Source organism: Phyllobates terribilis, unplaced genomic scaffold (assembly GCF_046119375.1).
Source record: "Phyllobates terribilis strain yellow unplaced genomic scaffold, ASM4611937v1 Scaffold_4__5_contigs__length_816908805, whole genome shotgun sequence".
NCBI classification, from domain to species: domain Eukaryota; kingdom Metazoa; phylum Chordata; class Amphibia; order Anura; family Dendrobatidae; genus Phyllobates; species Phyllobates terribilis.
The window spans coordinates 786,515,466-786,532,552 of NW_027362764.1; the positions used below are offsets into that span (position 1 = coordinate 786,515,466).

General features: G+C 52.6%; 1 protein-coding gene across 6 annotated transcripts in view; it reads right to left on the minus strand.

The window, feature by feature from the left end:
* TSNARE1 (t-SNARE domain containing 1) overlaps positions 1-15,160 on the minus strand; it is a 305,999-nt gene extending 290,839 nt beyond the window's left edge. For 5 of the 6 annotated variants that reach the window (XM_073679958.1, XM_073679959.1, XM_073679952.1 and 2 more), the window contains exon 1: positions 15,028-15,160. The gene's annotated coding sequence lies outside the window, so the exon portion shown is untranslated. The remainder of the gene's footprint in view (positions 1-15,027) is intronic. The other variant, XM_073679953.1, reaches the window with a different exon arrangement.
* Positions 15,161-17,087: the final 1,927 nt, after the last annotated feature.

The following is a 17,087-nucleotide window of genomic DNA, read 5'->3' on the forward strand; positions in this document are numbered from 1 at the left end:
CCCGTTCTTCACCTACCCCGACACGCCGCCCGATCCTTACCACCCCCGACACGCCGCCCGATCCTTACCACCCCCGACACGCCGCCCGATCCTTACCACGCCCGACACGCCGCCCGATCCTTACCACGCCCGACACGCCGCCCGATCCTTACCACCCCCGACACGCCGCCCGATCCTTACGTCTCCTGACATACCGCCCGATCCTTACCTCTCCCGACAACTCTAATCTAATGTGTATGGGAGGGGAGCAAATAAGTAAATAGTGCAAAGGTTATCTCCCCTTAAGGCCTAGTAGCCCTTTACCAATACCCTTACCATATTCCTTGCTCTATACGACACAATATTATTGCATTTTCAGAAATAAAGCCAAGAGTATACAAAAAACATCCAAAGGCTACACAATATTACACTAAAATTATCCCAATCCACCAAAGCACAGATGAACTCCTCATACACAGCTTTCTGGAGTAAAAAAAAAAAGAGGGGGCAAGAGACCCCATTCTCCCTACATTTATGGGGGACACATATGACCCTCTTTGTTATGGAAACCACATTCAGCCAGCCATGCACCTGAGCATTTCTGTGACCGGATGGTTGGGGGCCGCACAGCATGGCATAATCTGTCCACATGTGGTCCACGGTTGTGCACCCCTGATCTAAGGAACCAGCGCTGAAGGAACAAATCCTTCTCTGGAAATATGAAAACAAAGAAATTGTCTCCATCCATAGACAGAAATCACTTAAAAATGGGATTTTAAGGAGACGATCTGCTTGGATTTGTTCGGTCGTCTTGAGCGTTAGAGCCGGAAAGAATCGTTTGAAGGATGAACATTGACAGGAGAAAGTGAAAAAACTAGTAGGAGATAAGAAAACACCACTGCAGACTACAAGATCCAGAAGTCATGCATTTAAAATAGCATCCGACCATCAATTTATTACCTTGAAAAATCGGCAAAAATAGGAAATCTCTCACCGGCAGAAGTTTCCATTATTCCGAGTATAAATACATTTTTACTTCTGAGTTTATCCAATTCCAAATGCATGGAGATCTCGAGGGCAGAGAGATGGGGGCTTCGTTTTTGTAAAACTTTGCAATCTTTTTCCAATACCGCGGCCCGAGCTTGCGCTCCCCGGTTTGTTACTGGCTACAGTTTATCCTCGGCTTAACTCTCGAAATGATTTCATTGCTGGACCCACGTGGCCGCTTTTTTTTTTTTTTTTACCAAAACCTTTTTTTTTTAACAAAATACTCAAAGCTCGGGGGTGGGAATGAAGCGCACTCTTCCATATCTGTGACCGCTCGGTAGCACGGCCTGTGGATAGAGCCAGCGCCTCGGAGGAAAGAGGCATCTGCTCCAAGATTAGCTCCACGGGGCCGTGAGTGTCTGCTCTGGAGATACCGATGGGGATGGTTGGGAGGGGTTGTCCGAAAAGAAAAGAAGAGATTTTGTGAACGCTTGGGAATACTCTGCATTAGAAATCATGTTTGCAACCATCACACGGATAGAAAGGTTAGAACGGATGAGGAGGTCCACAACGCCTCATCAGGACCACTAAAGGACGCCGGGTGGTCTCTGGGCTCCTTGTACAAGGACCATAGTTACATTAAATACATCGTCTGTGCAAAATTATAGTCTGGAATCCGAAATCTCTAAATTCACAAACAAGTGTGACAGAGATCTAATGACGCCACGTAAACCAGAGACCACGACGTCTCATTCGTGGTAGAAGTATGCGTGAAATGGGATCAGTCCGGCATATATGGCCGACGTGACGGGCCCGTGGCTTTTCGCGGTCTCTCAACGCCCCGTAGATTATGGAGATAACAGATTGATCCTAATTTGATTAAATTGCTAATTACTTTAATGAGTTTGATAGACTGCAAATGCTGTAACTGCTCCGCTCTGGAGGAAACGCCGTTAAGAATCAGGCTTTTGCGCTACTTCGGAGGATGTATGACCGAATCTCATGTAAGGTTCTCCAGGTGTCCAACTCAAGATTAAAGAGGTTGTCCACTACTTTTACATTCATGGCCTATACTTAGGATAGGCCATCACTGTCTGATTGGTCGGGGTCCGACACCCGACACCCCCCGCCGTTCAGCTGTCATCGGTGGCGGCGGCGGCCGCCGACCAGAAGTACTTACTTGGCGAACTTGGTTGTCCACTTGTAGTGGCCGCCATGGGGTACTGTACATCTGCCTCCTATTGATTAGAATAGGAGGTGGATGTGTAGGACTAAACCTCGGCCACTACAAGTAGACGGCCAAGCTGGGCAAGTAACTACTTCTGGCCAGAAGCCACCGACAACAGCTTGAATGCCGGTTGTCGGACTCCGGCCGATCAGACATTGATGGCCTATCCTAAGGATGGGCTATCAATGTAAATGTTGTGGACAACCTCGTTAAGGCAATCCAATCACCTGGGTGTAGCCTGCAAAAAGGGCCATCGTGCAACCTTCATGACATTTAAGTCAACTCTTCATCCCCGAGGTCTGATTTGCATTGACTCGTGCGGTGGCTGTGGTCAACCTTCTGAGCACACGATGGTGCCACAACTGCAACCTCTTCTACGAAGGGTCGGAGAGATTTTTCTGCAGTCAGTTCATGGGTACAGACAAGTGGGAATGAGCGATTTCATCTGGCAGCAGCTTTCTCCTCTCTCCCCATTGAAAATGCATGATCGCTCATATGTATGAGGAAGTCAGGACACATAGGTCTTTCGTTGTCTCTCCGTCAGACCACGGGTGTCCAGACGGGCAGCACTGGCACTGGCCCGTGGGCTCCCCCCACTGCTTTCCCAATCATGGCCCCGTGTAAACGAGTCTCTGATCACCCGAGCTATGCGCTCGTCCATAAGCTGCTTGGATTTTTGGTGCTAGCCAATATATCATCGCTTTAGGCGGCACATCGCCTCTTGCTTGCTGAATTAATGTGACCGGGCCATAAATGTGCGAAGATCGACGTCTGTGCGGTGGATGTCGGAGAAATGCACCATGACACAATATCCGCATCAATCTGAAGGCGCATGGCCATTCTCTGCCTGGCCGTGATCACGCACGTGGCCTTGGCATGGATGATTTCAATGCCTTCAATAGTTAATCAGCTCAGCTGTCGTCTGTACGAACACGCGAGCCCCGGAGAAGAAGGTTTCCTTTGCAGATGGGGCCATTTCTTATAGTTCAAAGGAGCTAAAGTAAATCCATTGGCACAAATGGAAAACGTGTAAGTGGAGGGGTGGCGCGGAGCGGCTCTGCCGATGCATTCATGTACGCTCTCCGCACAAGTGGAATATCATTAGTGAAGATCTGAACACGTTCTCCTTCAAGGAAACTCAAGTGAAAGACTTAAAAGGCAGAATTATTAACCAATATTGGTTGTTAGAAAACACTGAGTGACGAGTGGAGAATCTCAATCCATTGGTGAGAGGAAGGACACGCGAGCGACTGATCATTACAGTAATGGAAAAGTAAAGGCAGAAAATCACCGCGCAAAATCTACAGTAGAAAGGCCACGGAAAGAGGTGACAATGGCAGACAGCAAGGGAAGGGGAAGCCGCGGACTAGCAGCGTGCCTGGGGGTGATACGGTGTAGAAGTCCGCATAGCTAGGGCGAGCCGCGGACTAGCAGCGTGCCTGGGGGGGTGACACGATGTAGCAGTCTGCACAGGTAGTGCGAGCCGCGGACTAGCAGAGTGCCTGGGGGTGATAAGGTGTAGAAGTCCGCATAGCTAGGGCGAGCCGCGGACTAGCAGCGTGCCTGGGGGTGATACGGTGTAGGGGTCCGCATAGCTAGGGCGAGCCGCGGACTAGCAGCGTGCCTGGGGGTGATACGGTGTAGCAGTCAGCATAACTAGGGCGAGCCGCGGACTAGCAGCGTGTCTGGGGGTGACATGGCGTAGAAGTCCGCATAGCTAGGGCGAGCCGCGGACTAGCAGCGTGCCTGGGGGTGACACGGTGTAGCAGTCCGCATAGCTAGGGCGAGCAGCGGACAAGAAGAGTGCCTGGGGGTGATATGGTGTAGCAGTCCGCATAGCTAGGGCGAGCCGCGGACTAGCAGCGTGTCTGGGGGTGACACGGTGTAGCAGTCCACATAGCTAGGGCAAACCGCGCACTAGCAGCGTGCCTGGGGGGTGACACGGTGTAGCAGTCCGCATAACTAGGGTGAGCCGCGGACTAGCAGAGTGCCTGGGGATGACACGGTGTAGGGGTCCACATAGCTAGGGTGAGCCGTGGACTAGCATCGTGCCTGGGGGTGACATGGTGTAGCAGTCCGCATAGCTAGGGCGAGCCGCGGACTAGCAGCGTGCCTGGGGGTGACATGGTGTAGGGGTCCACATAGCTAGGGTGAGCCGTGGACTAGCATCGTGCCTGGGGGTGACATGGTGTAGCAGTCCGCATAGCTAAGGCGAGCCGCGGACTAGCAGCGTGCCTGGGGGTGACACGGTGTAGCAGTCCGCATATCTACACTGTGTGCCGAATTATTAGGCAAATGAGTATTTTGATCACATGATACTTTTTATACGTCGTCCTACTCCAAGCTGCATAGGGTTGAGAGCCAACTACCAATTAAGTAAATCTGGTGATGTGCATCTCTGTAATGAGGAGGGGTGTTGACTAATGACATCAACACCCTATATAAGGTGTGCTTAATTATTAGGCACCTTCCTTTCCTTTGGCAAAATGGGTCAGAAGAGAGATTTGACGGGCTCTGAAAAGTCCAAAATTGTGAGATGTCTTGCAGAGGGAGGCAGCAGTCTTGAAATTACCAAACTTTTGAAGCGTGATCACCGAACAGTCAAGCGTTTCATGGCAAATAGCCAACAGGGTCGCAAGAAGCGTGCTGGCCAAAAAAGGCGCAAAATAACTGTCCATGAATTGAGGAAAATCAAGCGTGAAGCTGCCAAGATGCCATTCGCCACCAGTTTTGCAATATTTCAGAGCTTCAACGTTACTGGAGTATCAAAAAGCACAAGGTGTGCGATACTCAGGGACATGGCCAAGGTAAGGAAGGCTGAAAAACCACCACCTATGAACAAGAAACATAAGATATAACATCAAGAATGGGCCAAGAAATATCTTAAGACTGATTTTTCAAAGGTTTTATGGACTGATGAAATGAGAGTGACTCTTGATGGGCCAGAGGCTGGATCAGTAAAGGGCAGAGAGCTCCACTCCGACTCATCGCCAGCAAGGTGGAGGTGGGCTACTGGTATGAGCTGGTATCAAAGATGAACTTGTGGGACCTTTTCGGGTTGAGGATGGAGTGAAGCTCAACTCCCAGACCTACTGCCAGTTTCTGGAAGACAACTTCTTCAAGCAGTGGTACAGGAAGAAGTCGGTATCGTTCAAGAAAAACATGATTTTCATGCAGGACAATGCTACATCACATGCATCCAACTACTCCACAGCGTGGCTGGCCAGTAAAGGTCTAAAAGAAGAAATAATAATGACATGGCCCCCTTGTTCACCTGATCTGAACCCCATAGAGAACCTGTGGACCATCATAAAATGTGAGATCTACAGGGAGGGAAAACAGTACACCTCTGGGAACAGTGTCTGGGAGGCTGTGGTGGCTGCTGCACGCAATGTTGATCGAAAACAGATCAAGCAACTGACAGAATCTATGGATGGAGGCTGTTGAGTGTCATCATAAAGAAAGGTGGCTATACTCATCACTAATTTTTTTGGTTTTTGTTTTTGCATGTCAGAAATGTTTATTTCTAAATTTTGTGCACTGATATTGGTTTACCTGGTGAAAATAAACAAGTGAGATGGGATTATATTTGGTTTTTATTAAGTTGCCTAATAATTCTGCACAGTAATAGTTACCTGCACAAACAGATATCCTCCTAAGATAGCCAAATCTAAAAAAAAAAACCCACTCCAACTTTCAAAAATATTAAGCTTGGATATTTATGAGTCTTTTGGGTTGATTGAGAGTATAGTTGTTGATCAATAATAAAAATAATCCTCTAAAATACAACTTGCCTAATAATTCGGCACACAGTGTAGGGCGAGCCGCGGACTAGCAGGGTACCTGGGGGTGACACGGTGTAGGGGTCCACATAGCTAGGGTGAGCCATGGACTAGCAGCGTGCCTGGGGGTGACACGGTGTAGGGGTCCACATAGCTAGGGTGAGCCATGGACTAGCAGCGTGCCTGGGGGTGACACGGTGTAGGGGTCCACATAGCTAGGGTGAGCCATGGACTAGCAGCGTGCCTGGGGGTGACACTGTGTAGGGGTCCACATAGCTAGGGTGAGCCGTGGACTAGCAGTGTGTCTGGGGGTGACACGGTGTAGCAGTCTGCACAGGTAGTGCGAGCCGTGGACTAGCAACGTGCCTGGGGGTGATACAGTCCGCAAAGGGAAGGGGAAGCCGCGGACTAGCATCGTGCCTGTGGGTGACATGGTGTAGCAGTCCGCATAGCTAAGGCGAGCCGCGGACAAGCAGTGTGCCTGGGGGTGATATCGTGTAGCAGTCCGCATAGGAGGGCGAGCCGCGGACTACAACCGTGCACGGCCTAGTGTTGTGCACTGGGGGTGCCGCAGTGTTGAGTCCGCATAGGTGGGGGGAAGCTGCAGCCTAAGGTTGTGCATGTGGGGGGTCGTGGCCAGCACAGTGGAGGGAAACTGCGGACTAGCAGCATGCAACGGGTGGTTGACCATGATGAAAGTAATATAATAACGTGACATCGGCGACAAAGTGGCAATCACAGATAAATGGCCGCACTAACACGAGACAGCGACAGGGGAACAAAACGCAGGACTAAAATCACCAAAAACCGAGAAAGGAAACAAAGAAATTGTCTGATATCAGCAGTGACGCGTCTTCTAACGTCCTCCACCGATAATAATGCACCGGATGAGCCAGGAATGTCCGATAGATGCAGATCCGACAGCCCCCCTCTACAGAACAACTGAAGAACAGGCGCCACCTCCAAAATCACATAAAACGGGGTCCTGAGATGGGAGCGCCCAAATGTAGATAACCGCCATGAAGTGAATGTGATCGGACCTGCGGTACCCAGGAAACGCCATCAGCAAATATCTAAATACTAGATGGTGGCCCGATTCTAACACATCGGGTATTCTAGAATATGTATGCGGCCGACCGGGCGCAATCAGCAGAGCGGCATTAAATTTGTCGCCCATATCGCTGATTGGTCGCGTCCGGCGGCTGCGACCAATCAGCGTCGTATTAGCGAGCACCGGCACTGCCTGTACGGGTACTTCCGCTGCGAGCAGCTGGGAGATGAGCGGCTGCTCGCAGCAGAAGCATCCCGACCGGCGGCGCCGCTCCCCGGTCCTCCGTTCACACTTGCCGTCGGGAGATCAGCGGTCCTAGCCACTGATCTCCCGACGTTAGCCACATGGAGGTCAGCGGCGCCGCCGGTCGGGGTAGTTCTGCTGCTAGCACAGCTCATCTCCCGGCTGCATCACCGCTGACCTCCGTCCGGCAGATGAGCCGCTAACGGCCGCCATCTTTTTTCTGAAATCCCGCGTCGCTGATTGGCAGTGGCCGGACCAATGAGCGACGCGGGATTTCCTGGACAGACAGCGGCCGGACCAATGAGCGATGCGGGATTTCCTGGACAGACAGCGGCCGGACCAATGAGCGATGCGGGATTTCCTGGACAGACAGACAGACGGGATAAGACAATTAAATAGTAGATAGAAGTGCTCTTCTAGTCACCTAACTGCTGCAGCCAGTCACTGGCCACAGCAGCCCTGATGACTTCTGAATGATGCAAACATCGCTTCCGGAACAGCCCGTGCTGGAGGGTGAATATGTCTTTAATGCCTTATTGTTTTAATACAATCATTGGAAAAAAATAGTTATTTCAGTGTCGGACAGCCCCGGATGTTTTTTTTACTTTTTCAGTGTTTAGTAGGGGCTCCAGCTCTCAACATTAAATGGAGCAGTGCTGCAGTGTAAGGCATAGTGAGCCGCCAAGAGTTCCCAGCGCTGGTGCCTCAGCAGTTGGACTGTGACCAGTAAGAACACCGAGGCTGGCTACCACATGACCGATCGAGGGATATTCGGCCACATTTCTCAGTTTTGCTTTGTTTTTGCTATTTAGGAAACATCTGGTGACAGCTCCACGCTGCGCTGAACTCAGACAAAACCTCCATAACCACAAGAGCTGACACTCGGCATCACCACCCCGGTAACAGCTTAATTAGCAGACTATCATTAGAGGCAAACTTTTGTTGCAAGGCAACTTTGAAAATAGTTTTAATCACAAACCAGTGTTTTCAGTCTACAGCTCAAATGCAGACCAATACGCGTCCATGGGCGCAGGCGAGGGCCCGGGAGAAGGCGAGGGCCCGGGAGAAGACGAGGGCCCGGGAGAAGACGAGGAACACCAATACAGCTATTATTACCTATCCTAAAGTGACATAACTGCCCAGAAATGAACATGACTAGCAGTACCCAAGAGCGGCCACGGAGCAGCCCACGGCGCTGTTTTGCCCCGGGGTTTATGTACAGCCTCCTCTGCATGCTTCATACCCCCACCGACCTGATATTAATGACTTATCCTGAGGTTTAGTGGGGCAGAACCCGCTCATAGGCAACGTTGATAGGCCATGGCCACCAAACCTCTACCGGCCCCATCCCCTCCGCCTCTTGTGATTACTAGGCCTGGCGAGACTATATAAAGTGCGTCACACAGTAACATATTGACATTGAGGGGTACTAATCATCACAGGTACCAGGTATGTCGGTACATAGGAGATTCGCAGGGCCCTGTTGCAGAACCTTCACCTAAAATGCAGAACCGGTACCAATCTATGTCTCTTGCCACTGACACGCTTTGCTTTTGCGCTCCCTCATCTCAGTGTTAGAGGTTGCAGCAGAGAAGGGCAAGAGGTTGTGCCCAGCAGATCAGAGTGTGTGGAGGGGGAAAGCATCCAAGTCGTCAGGTAGGGCAGATCATACATGAAGTAGAGTTATTACACAAAAAATCAAGTTATCCCTGCTGCCCGTTCTACATGGAGCGCAGGTGCACAGGCGCTGTCTCCACTCTACTGAATTTCTATGGGACTGATGGACAGATCTGAGCACCGAGCTCAGCAGTCCTATTGGTAGAGAATGGAGCAGAGGCAGCGCATGCACACCATCACTACAGTCAGGACTCAGGACTGCCGGGGTTCCAGCAATCAGCAAGTTTTACCCTACTTTTTGGGAGAATAACTCTTTAAAGGGGATGAAGTGATTCTATATAAAGGCAGTAATAGCTGTAAAGGGGGAATCAATTCAGGAATGAAGCTGTGCTGACACATGAGAGGTAGAAGACAACAGCCCCGCTCAGACCTTTCACCCAGCATGTATTCCTAGGAGGGACAATCCCACAGGGGAAAAGTCTAGAACTAGGAGCAGGCTGCAAACTGAATACCAGGGGGTCTAAAAATAAATGAACCTTCTATAGTCATACGCAGATCTGCAGAGACTTTCCCGACTACTCTATAGCCAGTAGTACTTTGCCATGAGGGTTGTCACCCAGCTTTCCTAGGCCCCCAAGTGTTAAACCATCCAAGTTTAATATGGCCCTAACACCCTGAGGAGCATTACCAGTTACACTCGGCTTTCCCAGAGACAAGCTGTAGGTTAGAGTGCAGCCAGAAGAGCTTTTTCCCAGGGGTCAGACCGCTGCGTACAGTCAGGCAGGGGTTAAAGCGCGGAGTGCAGACAGCAGACGTTACGTTACTGTGCTGCGGGAGTAATGAGTGCTTTATAAAGTGGTAATCGGCCGTAGGGGGGTGAAGGTAACAGTTTTCTTCGATAATAACTTCATTTGCAGCTTGTAGGGAGGGATGACCTCACCGCATTAGCCGTCTAATGACTGCCGATAGCGCCGCTCTGAGCCGCGCGGCTATTCGATTACCTGGTTATCAAGCACTCTCTGCCAGCAGCCCATCCCGCCAGCCGCCATAACGCAATTACCGACGCTTCTCAGAACTGCAGCAGCCCGAACCGCGGCCCCACAACACTCCTCTGCAAGGGGACGAGCGGCAGCGGAAGCTCTTAAAGGGAAACTCCGGAAATAATCATCATCAGCGACTACGACAGCGACGCTGCAATTTCCTTTCGCGTTTCACGATTTCAATTTAGCAGCATTTTCAAGACCAACGAATAGAAAAACTCCTGCTTCTAAGTAAGACCTGAAAACACGTCGCACTCAGCTCCTGCGCTGGTTAAAGCAGCTCCACACATTGACGTATCGGTGCAACCGCCTTCTACATGATAACCGCCACATCCGTCATGGCAAAAAGTAAGGCTATGTTCACACATCATGGTTTTTTCAGAATTTTTTGATGCATTTTTTATACAAATTTTCAGCTGCATTTTGCAGTACCAGCAAAGTACCATTCCAGAAATCTCATCCACACATCATTGGTTTTTTTGCTCAGGATTTTGTGCTTTGCGTGTTTTTTGGGTTTTTTTGCAAAATAGATCTTCTGTCACTCCTTTCAGTGTTTTTTTTTTCACCCATTGAAGGTAATAGGTGGTGAAAAAAAAAAACGCTGAAAAACACGCACCAAAAATGCAGGTGTCAAGGTTTCAGCGATTTTTGTCCTTAAATCAGAATCAGATTTTTTTTTTCACTGAACTTTATGTAAAGGCATAACAGAGACAAAAAAGCATAAAAAAAAAAAAAAAAAGCAAGAAAAATCCCGAACAACCTCCTGGCAAGAGATCAGATTTTGCTGCAGAAAATGAACGCTGAAAAAAACACGTGTGAACATAGCCTAATAAAATTCGGAGTGTTCAGCAGCCGCGCACACATGGGAAAAAAACTATTCTATTCACTGATGGCAAGCGGAGATGCTAACAATGGAAGGAAGTGAGCGCAGCTCTGGAGTATAATACAGGATGTAACTCAGGATCAGTAATGTAATGTATGTACACAGTGACTGCACCAGCAGAATAGTGAGTGCAGCTCTGGAGTATAATACAGGATGTAACTCAGGATCAGTAATGTATGTACACAGTGACTGCACCAGCAGAATAGTGAGTGCAGCTCTGGGGTATAATACAGGATGTAACTCAGGATCAGTAATGTATGTACACAGTGACTCCACCATCAGAATAGCGAGTGCAGCTCTGGAGTATAATACAGGATGTAACTCAGGATCAGTAATGTATGTACACAGTGACTCCACCAGCAGAATAGTGAGTGCAGCTCTGGAGTATAATACAGGAGGTAACTCAGGGTCAGTAATATAATGTATGTACACAGTGACTGCACCAGCAGAATAGTGAGTGCAGCTCTGGAGTATAATGCAGAATGTAACTCAGGATAAGTAATGTATGTACACAGTGACTGCACCAGCAGAATAGTGAGTGCAGCTCTGGAGTATAATACAGGAGGTAACTCAGGATCAGTAATGTAATGTATGTACACAGTGACTGCACCAGCAGAATAGTGAGTGCAGCTCTGGAGTATAATACAGGATGTAACTCAGGATAAGTAATGTAATGAATGTACACAGTGACTGCACCAGCAGAATAGTGAGTGCAGCTCTGGAGTATAATACAGGATGTAACTCAGGATTAGTACAGGATCAGTATTGTAATGTATGTACACAGTGACCACACCAGCAGAATAGTGAGTGCAGCTCTGGAGTATAATACAGGATGCAACTCAGGATCAGTAATGTAATGTATGTACACAGTGACTGCACCAGCAGAATAGTGAGTGCAGCTCTGGGGTATAATACAGGAGGTAACTCAGGGTCAGTAATGTAATGTATGTACACAGTGACTGCACCAGCAGAATAGTGAGTGCAGCTCTGGAGTATAATACAGGATGTAACTCAAGATCTGTACAGGATCAGTAATGTAATGTATGTACACAGTGACTGCACCAGCAGAATAGTGAGTGCAGCTCTGGGGTATAATACATGATGTAACTCAGGATCAGTAATGTAATGTATGTACACAGTGACTGCACCAGCAGAAAAGTGAGTGCAGCTCTGGAGTATAATACAGGATGTAACTCAGGATCAGTAATGTAATGTATGTACACAGTGACTGCACCAGCAGAATAGTGAGTGGAGCTCTGGAGTATAATACAGGATGTAACTCAGGATCAGTAATGTAATGTATGTACACAGTGACTGCACCAGCAGAATAGTGAGTGCAGCTCTGGAGTATAATACAGGATGTAACTCAGGATCAGTAATGTATGTACACTGTGACTGCACCAGCAGAATAGTGAGTGCAGCTCTGGAGTATAATACAGGATGTAACTAAGGATCAGTAATGTAATGTATGTACACAGTGACTGCACCAGCAGAATAGTGAGTGCAGCTCTGGAGTATAATACAGGAGGTAACTCAGGATCAGTAATGTAATGTACGTACACAGTGACTGCACCAGCAGAATAGTGAGTGCAGCCCTGGAGTATAATACAGGATGTAACTCAGGATCAGTAATGTAATGTATGTACACAGTGACTGCACCAATAGAATAGAGAGTGCAGCTCTGGAGTATAATACAAGATGTAACTCAGGATCAGTAATGTAATGAATGTACACAGTGACTGCACCAGCAGAATAGTGAGTGCAGCTCTGGAGTATAATACAGGATGTAACTCAGGATAAGTAATGTAATGTATGTACACAGTGACTGCACCAGCAGAATAGTGAGTGCAGCTCTAGGGTATAATACAGGTGTATCGTATCAGTGCATAGCGGTGACCTATGATTCTTACACTATGTCGCATTATAAATCTCAGGACTGTCGGACATAACCACACAATTGTCCTAGACTAGAGATCTCCCCATTATGAACAGGTCGGTGGTCTGCTGGATGCAGATGGACAGATCGGTGCATGCTTCTTATAAACATGACATTTCACATTTTGTCTCGCTGTGTAAAATAACGGTAAAAATAACTGGAAATAAAACTAAAACTTTGACCACAGGAAGCGCGAGACGCAACCACGGATCCATATAAAAAGCCGTATCCAGCAGCCAAAGAGCTACAACTATGTAGGCCCATGCGCCTCCATGGTCACAGACTACAAACAAACCGGGCAGCGCTCCAGAGGCGGTGACGACGACACCGGGCAGCGCTCCAGAGGGGGTGACGACGACTACGACGACACCGGGCAGTGCTCCAGAGGCAGTGACGACGACTACGACTACACCGGGCAGCGCTCCAGAGGCGGTGACGACGACTACGACGACACCGGGCAGCGCTCCAGAGGCAGTGACGACGACTACGACTACACCGGGCAGCGCTCCAGAGGCGGTGACGACGACTACGACGACACCGGACAGCGCTCCAGAGGGGGTGACGACGACTACGACTACACCGGGCAGCGCTCCAGAGGCGGTGACTACGACGACACCGGGCAGCGCTCCAGAGGGGGTGGTGATGACGACTACGACGACACCGGGCAGCGCTCCAGAGGGGGTGGTGATGACGACTACGACGACACCGGGCAGCGCTCCAGAGGGGGTGGTGATGACGACTACGACGACACCGGGCAGCGCTCCAGAGGGGGTGGTGATGACGACTACGACGACACCGGGCAGCGCTCCAGAGGGGGTGGTGATGACGACTACGACTACACCGGGCAGAGCTCCAGAGGGGGTGGTCATGACGACTACGAAGACACCGGGCAGCGCTCCAGAGGGGGTGGTCATGACGACTACGAAGACACCGGGCAGCGCTCCAGAGGGGGTGGTCATGACGACTACGAAGACACCGGGCAGCGCTCCAGAGGGGGTGGTCATGACGACTACGAAGACACCGGGCAGCGCTCCAGAGGGGTTGGTCATGACGACTACGAAGACACCGGGCAGCGCTCCAGAGGGGGTGGTCATGACGACTACTTCGGGCAGCGCTCCAGAGGGGGTGGCGACGACTTCGGGCAGGGCTCCTGGGAGAGGTGACGACAACACAGGGCAGCGCTCTAGGGGGGGTGGTGATGACGACTACGACGACACCGGGCAGCGCTCCAGAGGGGGTGGTGATGACGACTACGACGACACCGGGCAGCGCTCCAGAGGGGGTGGTGGTGACGACTACGAAGACACCGGGCAGCGCTCCAGAGGGGGTGGTGGTGACGACTACGAAGACACCGGGCAGCGCTCCAGAGGGGGTGGTCATGACGACTACTTCGGGCAGGGCTCCTGGGAGAGGTGACGACAACACAGGGCAGCGCTCTAGGGGGGGGTGGCGATGAAAACACAGGGCAGCGCTCTAGGGGGGGTGGTCATGACGACTACTTCGGGCAGCGCTCCAGAGGGGGTGGCGACGACTTCGGGCAGGGCTCCTGGGAGAGGTGACGACAACACAGGGCAGCGCTCTAGGGGGGGTGGTGATGACGACTACGACGACACCGGGCAGCGCTCCAGAGGGGGTGGTGATGACGACTACGACGACACCGGGCAGCGCTCCAGAGGGGGTGGTGGTGACGACTACGAAGACACCGGGCAGCGCTCCAGAGGGGGTGGTGGTGACGACTACGAAGACACCGGGCAGCGCTCCAGAGGGGGTGGTCATGACGACTACTTCGGGCAGGGCTCCTGGGAGAGGTGACGACAACACAGGGCAGCGCTCTAGGGGGGGGTGGCGATGAAAACACAGGGCAGCGCTCTAGGGGGGGTGGTGACATCACTGATCGGCGCTCTGACGTCACACGCTCCCCCCACTAGGGGCGCTGCACAGACCCTCAGTCGCAGCACGTGGCCCCCGCGTGCAGCCGCATATCACGTGACGCAGAAGGACGCGACCACCATTGACTTGCACAGGGGGTTCCAGGAGATGCCTGGAGCAGGACAATCAGTGCCAGCAGTCCGCGGACTCCACGCTGGGACTTGTAGTGCAGTCACTGCTGAGCGCACACCTCACAGGCCGCCTCTGCTCACACAGCCTCCAGGCCGGAGCGGCCTCTTGCCAGGCAGAAGCCTCACTCTCAGCTCCAATAGACCGAGTGAGCAGAGCCAAAGGCGCCGGGGAACAGGCGGAGTGTCCGCTACCCCGGACCGGGCGTCTGACGGGATCCTACCTGGCGGCGGGAGCGCGGAATGACCGGGCAGCGGGATGAGGGGGCGGAGCCGAGGTCACGTGACACGCAGCTGGTTCCTCGTCACGTGACAACGCGCTCGGCGTCCTGGCGTCATCACGCAGCTCAACCGTTCACAGCAGGCTCCGCCCCCAGTGCAGGTCACTGCTCCGCCCACCGACGTATTTTCTGACTTTGGAGGCGCTGACTGGGATCGATGTGCGATAAACCGCTGATATCACAGGGAATATCGGCCGACCAGGAGGCTGAGGGGCTTATGTGTCGTATCCAAGGGCAATGTGTGAACAATGGCTCCTGTGTGCACAGGAAAACCGTCAGCAAGCAGCTCTCTCATAGGAGAATAGTCAGCCGGGAGTCTGTGGGGTCCTAAAGAGCAGCCTGCACCCCAGGGCTCTGCCCCGGCCACCCATCTGCCGGGAGCTGCTTGCTGACGGTTTCCATGTTTTTTTAAGCTTCAGAGCGATGGAGAAGAAAGATGCAAATTTGTTTCTGTGCAAAAGTCGCCCAAAACATTCCCCCTGACAGGAAAGGAAGAAATTCCTGCGGCTCGGGGGAAAGCGCCGACTAAAGGAAGGTTTTTCCCTAAGTTCAGAAAAGTTTTAAGCCGCAGAAATAGTAAAACGTCGGCAGCGGTTGGGTGTCCGGGAGCCGCCCCGACCTGGGAGATATCAGCAGCCGGAGGATCGGCCGCACAGTGAGCGGGGCAGAATCCCAGGGATCCGCGGAGGAGCGGCCGCACAGTGAGCGGGGCAGGAAACCAGAGATCCGCGGAGGAGCGGCCGCACAGTGAGCGAGGCAGAAAACCAGAGATCCGCGGAGGAGCGGCCGCACAGTGAGCAGGGCAGAATCCCAGGGATCCGCGGAGGAGCGGCCGCACAGTGAGCGGGGCAGAAAACCAGAGATCCGCGGAGGAGCGGCCGCACAGTGAGCGGGGCAGAATCCCAGGGATCCGCAGAGGAGCGGCCGCACAGTGAGCGGGGCAGGAAACCAGAGATCCGCGGAGGAGCGGCCGCACAGTGAGCAGGGCCAAATCCCAGGGATCCGCGGAGGAGCGGCCGCACAGTGAGCGGGGCAGAATCCCAGGGATCCGCGGAGGAGCGGCCGCACATTGAGCGGGGCCGAATCCCAGGGATCCGCGGAGGAGCGGCCGCACATTGAGCGGGGCCGAATCCCAGGGATCCGCGGAGGAGCGGCCGCACAGTGAGCAGGGCCAAATCCCAGGGATCCGCGGAGGAGCGGCCGCACGGTGAGCGGGGCAGAATCCCAGGGATCCGCGGAGGAGCGGCCGCACATTGAGCGGGGCAGAATCCCAGAGATCCGCGGAGGAGCGGCCGCACATTGAGCGGGGCCGAATCCCTGGGATCCGCGGAGGAGCGGCCGCACAGTGAGCGAGGCAGAAAACCAGGGATCCGCGGAGGAGCGGCCGCACAGTGAGCGGGGCAGAATCCCAGAGATCCGCGGAGGAGCGGCCGCACAGTGAGCGGGGCAGAATCCCAGAGATCCGCGGCTGAGCGGCCGCACAGTGAGCGGGGCAGAAAACCAGAGATCCGCGGCTGAGCGGCCGCACAGTGAGCGAGGCAGAATCCCAGAGATCCGCGGTGGAGCGGCCCCACAGTGAGCGGGGCAGAATCCCAGAGATCTGCGGTGGAGCGGCCGCACAGTGAGCGGGGCAGAAAACCAGAGATCCGCGGTGGAGTGGCCGCACAGTGAGCGGGACAGAATCCCAGAGATCCGCGGCGGAGCGGCTGCACAGTGAGCGGGGCAGAATCCCAGATATCCGCGGCGGAGCGGGCAGTGAGCGGGGCAGAATCCCAGAGATCCGTGGCGGAGCGGGCACACAGTGAGCGGGGCAGAAAACCAGAGATCCGTGGCTGAGCGGCCGCACAGTGAGCGGGGCAGAAAACCAGAGATCCATGGCTGAGCGGCCGCACAGTGAGCGGGACAGAATCCCAGAGATCCGCGGCTGAGCGGCCGCACAGTGAGCGGGGCAGAAAACCAGAGATCCGCGGTGGAGTGGCCGCACAGTGAGCGGGGCAGAATCC